The following is a 13,947-nucleotide window of genomic DNA, read 5'->3' as shown; positions in this document are numbered from 1 at the left end:
TCACAAGATATTATATAAATGTACAAAGAGCATTTTCAAGTGGAATAATGGCTAGAAAATATTTGATATTGAAGATTTCAATATAGTAGTCTCATGTAGATATATAAAATTAAATTAGTATTTATATACTAAGTTTATAAATATTTATATACTTGGTACATAAATATTTCATTTTCCAAAATTTTTTCTTACCTCAGAACACGAAATTCAGGAGTTTTTTTTCTCTTTGTCAATTCCCTGTTATAAATGTCTTCCTTCCAACATACTCCCAGATCTGTGATAATTTTCAAAACATAACACCTCTTTTGAGGGTTTGGATTCTTTACTGAGCATATTTTTTAAAAAAGTCAAATTTATCCATAATGCACATATTTTAGTTCCAATTTTGCTTATCTTCTTTTCTTTTAGTTGAAGAAACAGAGGATAAATGACAGCTGTATTCCCAGTTTTGAATCCTGTAGCATAATATGGGGCTGTATTTTGGATTACAGCTGTACACAGGGTTGATAACACAGAGATGTTTTTGTTTTGCTGAGCAGGGCTTGCACAGAGCCAAGGCCTTTTCTGCTGTTAGTTGTGCCACGCTGGTGAGGAAGTTGGGGGTGCATGGGAGGTTGGGAGGAAACACAGCCAGGACAGGTGACCCCAACAGACCAAAGGGATATTCCAGACCATGTGACATCATGGTCAGTGCTTAAAGTGGGGGGAAGAAGGAGGAAGGGGGGGACATTTGGAGTGATGTTGTCTGTCTTCCCAAGTCACTGTCACATCTGATGGGGCTCTGCTCTCCTGGAAAGGCTGAACACCTGCCTGCTCGTGGGAAGCACTGAATTCATTCCTTGCTTTGCTTTCCCTATTAAGCCATCTTTGTCTCAGCCCATGAATTTTCTACCTTTATCCTTCCAATTCTCTCCCCAGTCCGGCTGGTGCAGGAGTGAGTGAGCAGCTGCCTGGGCCTTGGTGTTAGCTGGGGCTAAACCATGACACTACATTACCTGGCTGATATGCCCACAGTTCTGTACAGAGTATTTGAAATCCTCACCATGGAATCATCAAGCATAACCACAGGGCTCTAGAAAGTGTTGTAGGACTCAAGGATATGGTTGAAGAACTGGGATGGCAGCTTCTTAGCAAAAAAATAAAACAAAAAACAAACCCTGAGACAACAGTCAGAAACACCTGTAATAGAATATAATCTGAAAACTGCCTCTGACAAAAGCTTAGATGGATGATTTTTTTAAAAAAAAGGTGTGGAGTGATAAAGCTGTAGAAAAAACTTGGTCAGATTCCTGCATATGACAACATTTCTTGAAGGTATTCACTAGTATGTGCTTGCACTATTTTAGTTGTACTCCCAATATATGATCAGATGAAGATTGTTCAGTAATTCTCAACAATTGAAAGACACTAGGTAAAGAAGGAGAAACTGAAGAAAAATATTACTGGCTTATAAGACTAATGTGTTTTGTGTTGTTCATGCTATACATCCTCCATTGTCCTGGGGAAAAGTGGAAAGTGAAAAAATGTATCCAAGCTTCTCTTCCTTGTAAGATCATTCCATTTAAAATGTTTATAACTTAGCATAGAGTAATCCCTCTATGGATCAATGTACAGATGAGTAAAGCAAAATTTAATTCACCTCACCAGACAAGTTCTACAAATATAATCTTGATTAAAACTGTACTTTTATCTCCCACAAAAAAAATCCAATATTTGTTATTTTATTTGTTTCATGCAATGCTTATTTTTGGCTGTCGTTATCACTAGCAGATGGCAGACTAGATGGTATAGCTCAAAAGTCTAAGACCACAACCTCTTGTGTAGAAGATGAGGTTTGATTTTGTCACTTTCTTTGTATTTTTGCCTATCACAGTACCTGCTCATGATCACAAATTTTTTAAAGATTATCCAATACTTGCAGTAAAACTGAGACATTGTGACACTGTCCATTGATTTCTGTGTTTTGAGCTTCCATAACCCAACCTGAAAACATGCATATTAACACACAGAAAAAATGTATCCTCCTTGAGCTACCATATCCTTTTCATGATTAGTAATCTCTCTGCACATACTAAGACCACATAATGTACCCACACATAACTCAGTTCACACTTGTCTACCTGAAAAACCTGTTATTTAGGGTGTGCCTGTCCATTTTTATCTTTAAAATCTTTGTCCTGAATTATGTGAGACACTGAACTCCATAGAAAACACAATGAGACAGTTCCAAATTGACACAATTACACTTGGATGCCTATCTGCTCTTCTCTATTTCTGATGATAATCAACAGGGATAATCAATACAAGCAGTATTGCCTTGAGCAATTTCAGGTCAAGCTGGAGATGCCTACCCGTACCTGCAACATTTATCACCTTACTCAAACCACCATCCAAATGTAGACGTCCAAATGTAGACATCCAAATTTAAATCTTTAAAAATGAATACAATCTTCATGAATTCAGCAGCATCTTAGTTTATATCATTGTATAATGTAGACAAAATTTTATATTTCTCTGTTTGCTACACCTCCTCTGCCTAATGGAGACCAAATCAAGAGTGTTTCATTTCACACAGACCTCTTCAACAAGTCCCATGACATACTGACTTTTCTGGCTCAACCAGCCAGGTGTGCCGTGCCTCTCAGTATAAGCACTCAGAGATGACTTGTGTGTTAGAAATAAAATAGTGTAACTGCTTTCTCTTGTCTTTACTGTCTGCACGGTCTTTGTAGTGATTGTCTGCATACTGCTGTCAGTTCCTTGTGGCTGTACTAGAGATTTAACAGCAAATGACAGAAGGAGAGGTAAATAGTAATGATAAGTAGGACACAATATCACAAATGGTTTTCCTTGCTCTTGCCTGAGTGCTTCATGCATCTGTGTTTACTTGGCTTCTAGGTAACACTCAGGATGTGATGAAGGCAGGCATACTCCTTTTCAGGAGAACCCTGAAGCATTGACCACTCAGTAAAAGGGGCCTGGCACCTCAGCAGGGCAGACCGCATGAGTTAGAATGAGAAGAAGGACAATTTATCACACTATTCACTGTTCACCAGGTCTTTCACATTTCTAGGTCCAGCAGGCTCCCAGTCAACAGGGCAGACATCAGATACCAAGCGCTAGGCTACTTTCCCTGTCACCCACAAATAAAGTCTTATTTGACCACAATGATCTATTGAGCTCTGCCAGTATGACAGGTAACGCAAAGGATAGGCTTAACTAGCACAGAAGTCTAAAATGAAAATAGCTTTTTCATTCTTAGGCAAAAGGTTTCTATGACTGCCAAAACTTACACAACCCTCTGCTAACCCAAATGAGTTAATTTTGCTTTTCATGCTAGCTAATCCTATAAAGCAAACTATACCACGAGAAAAAGAGGTTATATACTTTGCTTTTTTAATTAAAACTGCTTACTGTCTCCAATATGACTCTTAGCTCCCTGATCAAGAACTGACAGTCAGAAGATACATACTTTCAGCTGTTAATTGAGCACACTACCATGGAAATTCCAAGGAACAAAGTACAGAACTCACAGCATGCTAATTTTACATAGCCCCCTTTCAGAGCAGGATCCCCTTATTTTATACTGGCCCACCCAGTAACAGAAGCTGGCTAGGAATGACTGATGAAGGTCTGGAAAGAATTAGAAAGAGACACCAAAGATCCCATTTGCAATGAGATTTTAATTCAATCCAGGCTATACAAAGGAAGGAAAAAGGACTTTTGTGAATTTGCTAAAGTTACTTGCAGATACGGGACAAAGGAGTAAAAGCCCAATCCAGTGAGTCATTGAGAACCTTCTATTTCCAGTGAGTCACTGAGCATCACAGCACCAAATAACATTCCCCTGTATTTCCTTATTTCTCTGAGAAAAGTGTGATCTGCCAAAAGACACCTGTTTAAAAATAGTAATAAAATATCTTGAATGTCTTCATTAGTGTTTCTGATGTATGTTGCAGTTGGATTTGCAAAAATCTCTTAATAGGAGATTTTATTACCAGCAGTTAACTCAGATTTTATCAGGTGCCCACGACCACATTTCCTTGTGCAGTCATGGGTTATGTCAATGCCTTTCCCTTTCTCTTCCTTTCTGAAATATATCAAGACTACACACACATTTGGACCAAAATATATTTGAGACAAAGAACAAAATTAATTGAGAAGGCAGCAAGTCATCTGAAAAACTGTTGAAAAAGTTATCTTGAAGTCAGCTCCTGAACTTTGAGGATATTTTCATAACATCTTCCACGTAAAGTGGAAAGCATTTCTAGAAAGATGATACACAAACATAAATTGCTTTTAAAAACCTTATGTATATAGTCTGAAGCAATGAGCTTTATTTTTAGTTTCAGCCCCAACATTAGGGACAAAACTAGAAAGGGGTCACAGTGAGATCCCAAATATTGCATAAAATATATTAGAAGGAAGAGAAACTATACTTCATTACTTAAAAACATTACCTGACCATTACCCTTACTTCCTTCTGCTGACATTACTTGTTCATACTTTCATGACCCCGTTTACTGGTTATTACCTTCACAGTGTGATGTTTCTAAACCTGTCCTGGATCAAAGGGGAAGAAAAGGTTCGGAACACAGAGGCAAGGTCAGGCACCAATATGAAACTATCATATTTCATGTATTTCTTGTGAATTGTTAGAGTGATTTCCCATAAAACCACAAATTATGTTAAAAACTTGCTTTTAACCTACAGTGTTCTTCATGGATTCATCTCATCTCGTTTAACTGAATCTCTATTCCCCCTGAATTCCCCTTCAGCCTCTGAGTCTCTGTGAAATGAGTTCCAAAATGCTTGTAGACATATTTTGACCTTTATAACTGGGAATTCAGTGCTGACTACCAATGGCATATTCAAATTTACCAGTTGCCCATTTAGCGGATGCAGGAGCAGATATGTACCTCACATAGTCTCCAAAGGCTGTCATGCAAAGTTATCTAGCCACAGCCTGGAGACTTCATGTCTCATCAAAGCCCTTATTAATTATTCCCTCAAGGATCTTGAATCCTTAGTTTACACTAAAGAAGTACCTGCTTATCTATCTCTCTGGCTTTTTCAAAACTAGGATTAACTTGTTTTAGCTAATCTTCCTTAATGTCTCAAAAAAGTTTCTTTTTTGAACTGCATCTGTTTCAGAGGATATGGACATTATTGCATTCTCAGGACCTGAGGTATGAACATGCTTTTATGATCTTAGAACAATATTTTTAAATAAAACCTCAAAGTAGTTAATAACTTGTTTAAAATTAGCCCCAAAACTAAGCAGATTTCTTTGTAATACCTTAAATTTCCACATTTACTAACATTGTTCCTTGGCAGGCCCAGAATATAGTAAAAGAGGGCTGTAAGGAGGTCCCAAATATTGTTTGAGAAAAACTCATTAGACAGGGGGAGCGAAAATACATATTATTTTTAATATTTTTTAATTTATTTGTTTTAAAATAGAATTATTTCATAAATAGTAGAAATCCCTTTGTTTATGAAAAGGAAATATGCCAGGACTATATCCATGCAGTGTCAACAACCTAAAACACAAAATCCGTTCTTAGTCTAGATCCAGACATGTGTTTTCCTTACCAGTTCCACTCTTTGCAGCTACCACAGCCCAATTTTTCAGAGAAAGCCTAAGTAGTTTTCTATGTTAATTCTGTGGTCCCTCTCCAGTGGTACATTTACCACATGCAGAGCATTAGAAGTCAACTCAAGATCTTGTTATCAATCATTGGACATATGTGTATCTAGGGTCTCAACAGTAGATTCTTAACTGGGTTTCACCCTTAGTTACTATTGAAAAAAAGTTTTTTATTTCAAAGAAGCTGTTATGAAAACCACAAAAAGAAAAACATGAAAGTTGGCAAAAATATAGCAATATTATGAAACTCATTAACAAAAAGAATCTAATTAAAACAATGGAGAGCTTTTCATCACCAACAAATTAACCATTTCCCTAATACATAGTGGGTGAGAGGTTGTAACGTCCCACAGATGATCTAGAGGAACATTTTGTTCCAATATGAGAAAAAAAATCATTTGGAACATCCATCATTTTCAAGACACCCTCGGAATCCAAACAGCACAGAGAAGTGCTGTACTGTGCCCTGGTGGACAAATGCAAATAATTTCTATTCTGTTCAGTTCAAACAGCACATTTAGGGAGTTTGCCTTTTTTGCTTAGTGTAAATTGAATATAAAAATATCACAAAGTTTCCAGTCTTTAAAATTTACATTCAGATGTTTTTTCAGGGTGGGGGTTTTTACCTTATCAGAGCAGTTATCATGGTCATCTGCAACTCAGTGTAGCTTAACTGATTGCCATGATGTTGAGGATGGGATGGTTCTGCTCACTCTTTGGATCATAATCTGCTGCATTCCACCGTAAATTCTTTGACACTGAAATGCTTTAACTGTAAAATGCAGGTAGAGTTGGGAGAACAATGAGATCACAAATAAGTAACTGACAGATGGACGGACGATGAAAAACTTATACAAGGTTTTGTTAAATGCACAGAATTTTGGTTAAGTTACCAACTGACATTTGAAGTCCTCTCTTATGTATAACTGAACCAGCTCTGACATCTCAAGAAATAACGTAGAAGAACCTTACAGTTTACTTATTGTTCACAGACATTTACCCTATTCTGGGACAAATATTTTATGCTCTTGATCATTCAGACTCACAGAGAATGGGAGTTGCACGTCTATTTTAGAAGAAAAGGACTTTAAGAAGGTATAACACCTTAGATGAGGTGTAACACTGCCAACACAATCAGGCTTTGGGAACGGAACTAGTACTATCACCCCCCAATGTATGTATTTAGAACTGCTGCGCCACACTGGACAAAAATAACAAATCCAGCTCCTGCACTGCTCAGTGCAGACACAAAGCTCATGTCTTAGTCATGTCATCTTTGGGAAGCAACTTGTTCTCCAATCAAGACAGCACCAAACTAGCAGATCTTCTTTGAAGGATCTATAGAGCAGATGACATGTCCATTATCCTCAGAGAGATTGGCTTTGACACCTTAACATGAAGATAATTCAATATTACTCAAGAGAAACCATCTTACTTCAGTAAGGCAATCAATAAGGCAATAACATAGCCAGATCATTTACAATACCAGGAGATATGTGCTGACTGTGATGGACAACCTGTGTCAGTGGTAGGAGCTTTCATGGCTATATCAAACCTGGAACAGATAGTGTATATTTAAGGGCCAGGCCTATTGCAAATATAGAGTACATTATTCTAACTCAATGCTTTCTGATTAAAAGGTGGCTAAGAAACTTAGTGATTGAAAACACCTCCTTTTGCCTTTAGAATTATGTTTTCTTTGTTTGATGGATATTGACTTATTGAGAAGTCCAAATGGTTACTATCCACTTGGACAAGACAGCTCACACAAATTTTAAAATCAGTTTTGAAATACCATATGAACTATTTTGTTGGTGAAATGCAAGACCAGTTTGAGGGTTAGAAAAAGAAACTAATCCCTTTTCTCAGTAGGGAAGAAGATTGCACATAAATAATTTGGGAACCAAAATTACTGCATGAGAGCGTGGGTCCTTAAATCCCAGACAGGTTGTGTTTGTTCTTTCACTTCATACTTGTAAGTGAAGGTAAAATCTGACATAGATTTGCAGAATTGCAACTCTATGTTTGTCTGACTGAAAGACTAAATAAGTTCAAGATGCAGGTGTTATTCACTCATATTGAGTAGAATTGTCTATGTTTAATCCCCTAAATATCCTCATTCTTGACACTTTGCTACTTCTATTTTGTTTTGGTTTTATTTCTTGGGTAAATCATGGAGTGATACTCAATGCTTGTCAAATAGACAGAAATTTTGCAATTTTGGGACCATTTCCAACTACTAGGTTTACAGCTGGAAAAGAAATTAACTATGTTTCATCTTAAATTGTATTTGGTATTGAAAGAAACTGCTCAATTATTAGCAGTATAACTTGAAGACTTTGAGCCACAGAGTGGCAATTTTGATAATGGAATTTAATGGGGTAAGAAGGAAGTCTTGCAGGTTTAATGAAGTGTATCTGTATAAGACTCAACTTGATACAAAACATTTTAAACTGTACATTTCAAAACATTGCCTTTCAGCCACTAGAGTAGAAACACTGTACTAAACAACTTTCAAAATGTTGGGGTTTGCTTCCTATTTAATGTAAGAGCTGATTGAAATGACAAGCACCAGCCAGAGAGAAGACCATTTTGCAGTGAGCAGATACTCACATATAAAGTCCTAATGAAAGAAGAGATGGAGTTCCTTCCTGAAAGCTGAGAAACTGTTAATTGCACTAGTAAAAGAAAAAAGTAAATAAAGAAGGATTTGTTATTAATTTCCCAGCCAGACACTGTATAATGGAAGGGGCCTGCAGACTGTACACAGGAATATCTTTTTTTCATCATTTTAATCAACAAGAAATGCTGTCATTCATGTTTGTTTGTTTTTATGGTGAAGTCGAGCTTTCTGACACTTTAACTTCTCTCATGCATGTGTTTCCTTTCTGTGAGTAGAGACCTGAAGCAAAACACAGGTGATGTTATGACTTAGCAGTGCTTCAAAAGAGTACTTTACTGCTGTGAAAAATTATTATTTCCATTTTCTTCCTATTATCTCTAATCATTTTTTTCCAACTTATAATTGCATAGCAACATATATATAAATACATACACATATATTTGAGTCAGGATCTCAAATAACATGAAGGTCCAGAGCAGTAACTGATAAAATTTCTTACTGTGTTTTGAGGAGGTGAAATAACATTTGACAGTATTGAGAAAACTGTCAGCTATAGTGGGATCATTTTAATAAATAAATTAATTCAGCCAAACACTTACATGTACTGGTTTTTCATTGTACCACCATAAATGTCTTCAAAGACTGCAACAGAATGAGGTCAGAGAGTAGGACAAGGAACAGGACTGCCCAGAAGTATAGGAGGACAATCCAGGAGAATTTGCTTGACTATTTTTAAAGATAAGTAGAAACTAGAAAATTTGCCTGCCTTCATTTTCAGTTTTTACACCTTCCAGGTCTGTATGAGCCAGAGTCTGCAATTCACAGTCAGCAGTCCTTCCCACATGTTAGATTCACTGGTCAGGAATCCCAAAACCACCTCCAGCCATTTAAAAACTTTTACAAGGCAACAAGAAAATGATGGGATTTATAGTGTTTTACTTCTTTTTCATTGTATATGGCATAAAATTGTATTCTATTTAAGTGGAATTACATTACTCCTCTATCACCTTTTTGTTCTGAAAAAGAAATCGAAAGGTTATTTCTCCAGAACACACTGTATATTTTTTCACTTTTTTCCCCCTATTTTATAGAAATGGCTTAAAGAAAAGAAAAGCACAAGCATTAAAAATACAACAAAGAAAACTATATATTCTGGATTCTGTTTGCAACATACAGCATGCTAGAAACCACAAGAAGTGCCTTGAATATAAGGTCAGTGAGATTAAATGTAGTTGATTTCAAATCCTTTTCCAGCAGTGGAAGCACACACAATCAGCTGGCATCATCATTAAACCCATCCTATTATCTCAGTTGGTCTTCAAAAGCCCCATTCAAAAATGTTTCACCTCTTGCAACACTTTCCATCTTTAATCACTGTTGGTGTGCACAGAAGCAACATCCTTTGCCTGTCTCACCATGTGTAAATTTAGGCCTGAAACTTCAGCTCAATTACTTATGCACTGGAAACACACCACCAATCATGTCATTTAAACTAGGACTGTTCTTTTTATTTATTGCATTCATGATGTTTCACTTATGTCCCATTGTCAACCCGTGCTTTCAAATCAGCAGCTTGAGCATAAAATTAATATTGAAATATTTATTCTTATCTTTATATCAAATAACTCCTTCCATCTCATAGTGAGGAATATAAGGAAATGCAGACATAATAAATCCCAGGTGGATGGAGTCGCTCTACAGCAAAGGAAAGAAAGAATCCTTCCTTAGTGTTGAGTCTGAGAACACATGATACATCTCGAGTACCCAGAGGTTTCTGAAGACCAAAGCCCATAAAACACAGGGGCACTGCACTGTTTGGGCAGACAGCATTGAGGAGCAGATCAGCAACAAATGCAAGTGCAAATACACATCACAGAAATTCTGTACTGATACAAAAGTTATAAGTCCATTTGTGTTGCAGTCAAGACCTACTCCATGCTTTCCTTGCATACATCTGGAACACAGTTCCAACAGGGGCAGCACAGCTCTGATATGCTCACTTCATCACTCCATCTTTCCTGAATATATTGTGTGTGTATATATATATATATATATATATATATATATATATATATATATTTCTTGTCCTTTGCTACATGAGAAAAGCACTTTATTCCCAAACAAACTTGTTTCGCAAATGAACCCCCTGCTTGAATCTGAGTCAATGAAAAAAGGAACCTCTTTCTTTTCATGAAAAATTCTGTGACAAACCAAATACATGCTAAAAATGTCTTCCTGTTCGCATACCCAAAGCTGCATCAGCTCATCTCTAAGCCTCCAGGCACCCTTAATCTCAATTAAAAAATACAATTGTTACTTCGGCTCTGACAAGTCCTAGAAAGCATCTGCATGCTGTAACTAATGTAAAACAATTCTCTTATCCTCCACTCTCCCACTACTCATCACTGTCATAACTGTTCTATCTCTGCAAAATCTGAGAGGAGTTAGTAGGGCTTTTCCACATGTTCCAAGGGGTCTTGTAAGAGAGTGAATCCTCTGCTGAAATCTCACATGAAAGGTAATATGACACACACCTCTGCTTCAGTTTAGAGTCCTTTGTGGTCTTTTCCTTTGGTTTTCTAAAAAAATCAAAGTCCTTTCTCTCCTTTAACCAGCATCATGCATATTTTTCTTTCCCCATATGCGGAATATTTTACACAATAAATTTCTGAAAAAGTGCGATGTGGTCAAGATCTAGAGAAACCTGTTGTGCGCTTTATAATCTGAAGTTATCAAGATAACTTTTGCAAATAAGACAGAAATTCCTGTTTTCTTCAGTTTTATTGAAAATATGTGCAACAGGAAATTTTAAAATTAACTAACTTAAGGGGTATTACAAACTAGGAAGTGGACACAGTATTTCTTCCTTGAAGACTTCACCTTAAGATATTTTACAACTGCATACAAAATTCTATTTTCATATTAAACTCCTAGTCATGTTTGGTATTACCTATAACTGTATTCATAGTTTCTCTCAATTTCCATTTCCAGTCACCAATTCCATTTTAGAAGTGGTAGTAGATACAAGATTAATAACAAATAAAGCATCTCAAACCGTCATTTGGTTCAAACAAGTCTGAAAGTAACTATGGACTCTACCTTAAAAATTTTAAAACTATATGTGAGAACATTAAATATCATCAAAGGGTGAAAAAAAATCAGTAAACTCACAGAAGTACATAAGTAAACCTATATGGAGCGGTTGCAAAATTGTAAAAAACTCCCTTGTATTACAGCAATTCCTGCAAATCTTCTATGTTGAGGTTCTTTTTCATTTGCTCAACCCTGCTGTAATAAAAGTTTTTATATGATGACAATGCAAAAAAAATGTCTTCACATATGCAAAAAATCCAAGCTTAGCAGAGGAAAGCACTGAAACTGCTATACTAACATTTGTAAATTCAGTTATCAACAGTTACAAATACATTGTTCTGATTATGTTTTTTCAACTACATATAAGACTACATAAAATCTGACTTGCCCCTTACAATCTGTAGGTACTCTTTACAGGTCATTTATATCTTCTCCTTGCAATAAAACAAGTAGGAAAGTTTGGCAAAAGGAAGCAGAATAAAAAAATGTCAGAGAATTTAAAATATGTAACAACTGCTGTGGCAATTTCCACATGCATTTATTTAATCTTTTTTTAAGTGTTCACCTGCACTGTACACCAGTAATTAGGGATAAGCTGTATCTCTCTAACCTCTGGTGAAAAATGGATTCCACAAACCATCTAGCATAGCTGGGACATTTCAGTACCTGGATTCCTTCCATGTTTTCTAGAAACTGTTGTGTAGATGGAATGAAAAGCTGACCAGACTAAAACAGGGTAAAGAGCTCGAATACTTGGCTTTTGAGTTTGGCTCTGTGAGTATACATATGTGTGTGGGTGTGTATGAATGTGTATATACAAAGAGCTATATAATATATAGTACTGCATATACTATATAACTTTACTCATATGTACAATATATCATTTTAGATACATTATGTATGATTTACCTTCTCGTCATGAGAGTGAGAGTCATCATCAGGAAACCACATACAGTTTGACCTTGACGGGGACCATGAAATGGTACATAAAAGTGAAGAGCCTTGCAAAAATCAGGTTATCTTGGCATTTCTAAAGCATCTTTCACTTTGGCAGTGGTCTTTGATGATTCAATCTCCACAGGGATATTGTGAGTTTCTCATACTTGATATTTTGTTTAACTGTAAGAAATAAGCTGCACCATCTCAACAGTCAAATAAACACATTTCTTCCCCTGGTAACAGCAGTATCTCATACCAAAATATACATTTTGCAGACAGCATTACCAGGCTGCAGTTGAACTAAGCAACTCATTTCTTCATGGTGTTTTTAAAGTCATTTTAGATCATTTTAAGTATATAAGGTTTTTGTGGTTTCTATAAATATATTCTAACTCTATACTAAATTTTTCAGATTAAATTCTTAAAAAAATGTATTGATGACAAAAACTAGTCTGTAGTTTTGATACATTAAATCATACCTCAAACATATCAACAGGTTCTAACAAGCCAGACATTAATGGATGAGATTACAGCTCTCAGAGCAAAATATCTGCAGTAATAAAAAACTTTTAAGTCTTCCCTGATTAAACAATCAGGCAAAACAAAAGTGTCTACCATCCCTAAATGCAAAACCTACATTAAAACAAATTAATTTTTTTAACAGTGGCAACTTCTTTTATAGGACATACAGCCTTGAAAAGATCTCTTTCTTGCATCCTGTTCCGTGTCATCCCAGACAGCTACTTCAATTGCACTTGAACCAGGACAGCCTGGCTGCTGAGAGAGGAGGACATCAATACAAGCTGGGAAAGAAGACATCAAGAACAGCCCTACCAAGAAGGGCTTAGAACTACTGGCAGATGAAAAACTGGACATGAGCCAATAATGTAATAACACAGCCCAGAAGGCCAACTGCATCCAGAGCTATGTCAAAAAAAGGGTGACCAGCAGTTCAAGAGAGGCGATTGTGCTTCTCTGCTCTGTTCTCATGAGACTCCACCTGGAATGCTGCATCCAGCTCTGGGATCCTCAACACACGAAGGCCCTGTTGGAGTGGGTCCAGAGGAGAGCCAAAGAATGATCAGAGAGAGGGAACACCTCTCCTATAAGAAAAGGCTGAGAGATGGGTTTGTTCACTCTTGAGAAGAGAAGGCTCTGGGAAAACCTTATTATAATCTTTCTTATAGGGGGCTTACATGAAAGACAGGAACAGGCTTTTTAATAGGGTCTGTAATGACAGGACAAGGGATGATGGCTTTAAACTAAAAGTCAATTTAGACTAGATATAAGAGAGATATTTTTTTACAATGAGGGTACTGAAACACTGTAATGGGTTTTACAAAAAAGGTAGTAGATTCCCCATCCCTGGAAACCTGCAAGGTCAGGTTGAACAGGGATCTGAGCAACTTGGTCAAGGTATCCCTGTTCATTGCCAGGGCTTGGACTAGATGATCTTTAATAAGGTCCCTTCCTATCCAAATAATTCTATGACTGTAAAAGCAAAGGTAAAGTCTTTAATCTCTTGACAACCTGTGGTACTACATTGTTTTCAAAACCTGTCCTTTAGTCTGTAGTCATCATGCTGCTTTGAGTATGTTTTTAGGGACTTGGAGGAGAAAAAAAAACATTTATGCAAAAAATA

The sequence above is a fragment of the Coloeus monedula genome, assembly GCF_965178545.1.
Source record: "Coloeus monedula genome assembly, chromosome: Z".
NCBI classification, from domain to species: domain Eukaryota; kingdom Metazoa; phylum Chordata; class Aves; order Passeriformes; family Corvidae; genus Coloeus; species Coloeus monedula.
This window is presented reverse-complemented; position numbering follows the sequence as displayed.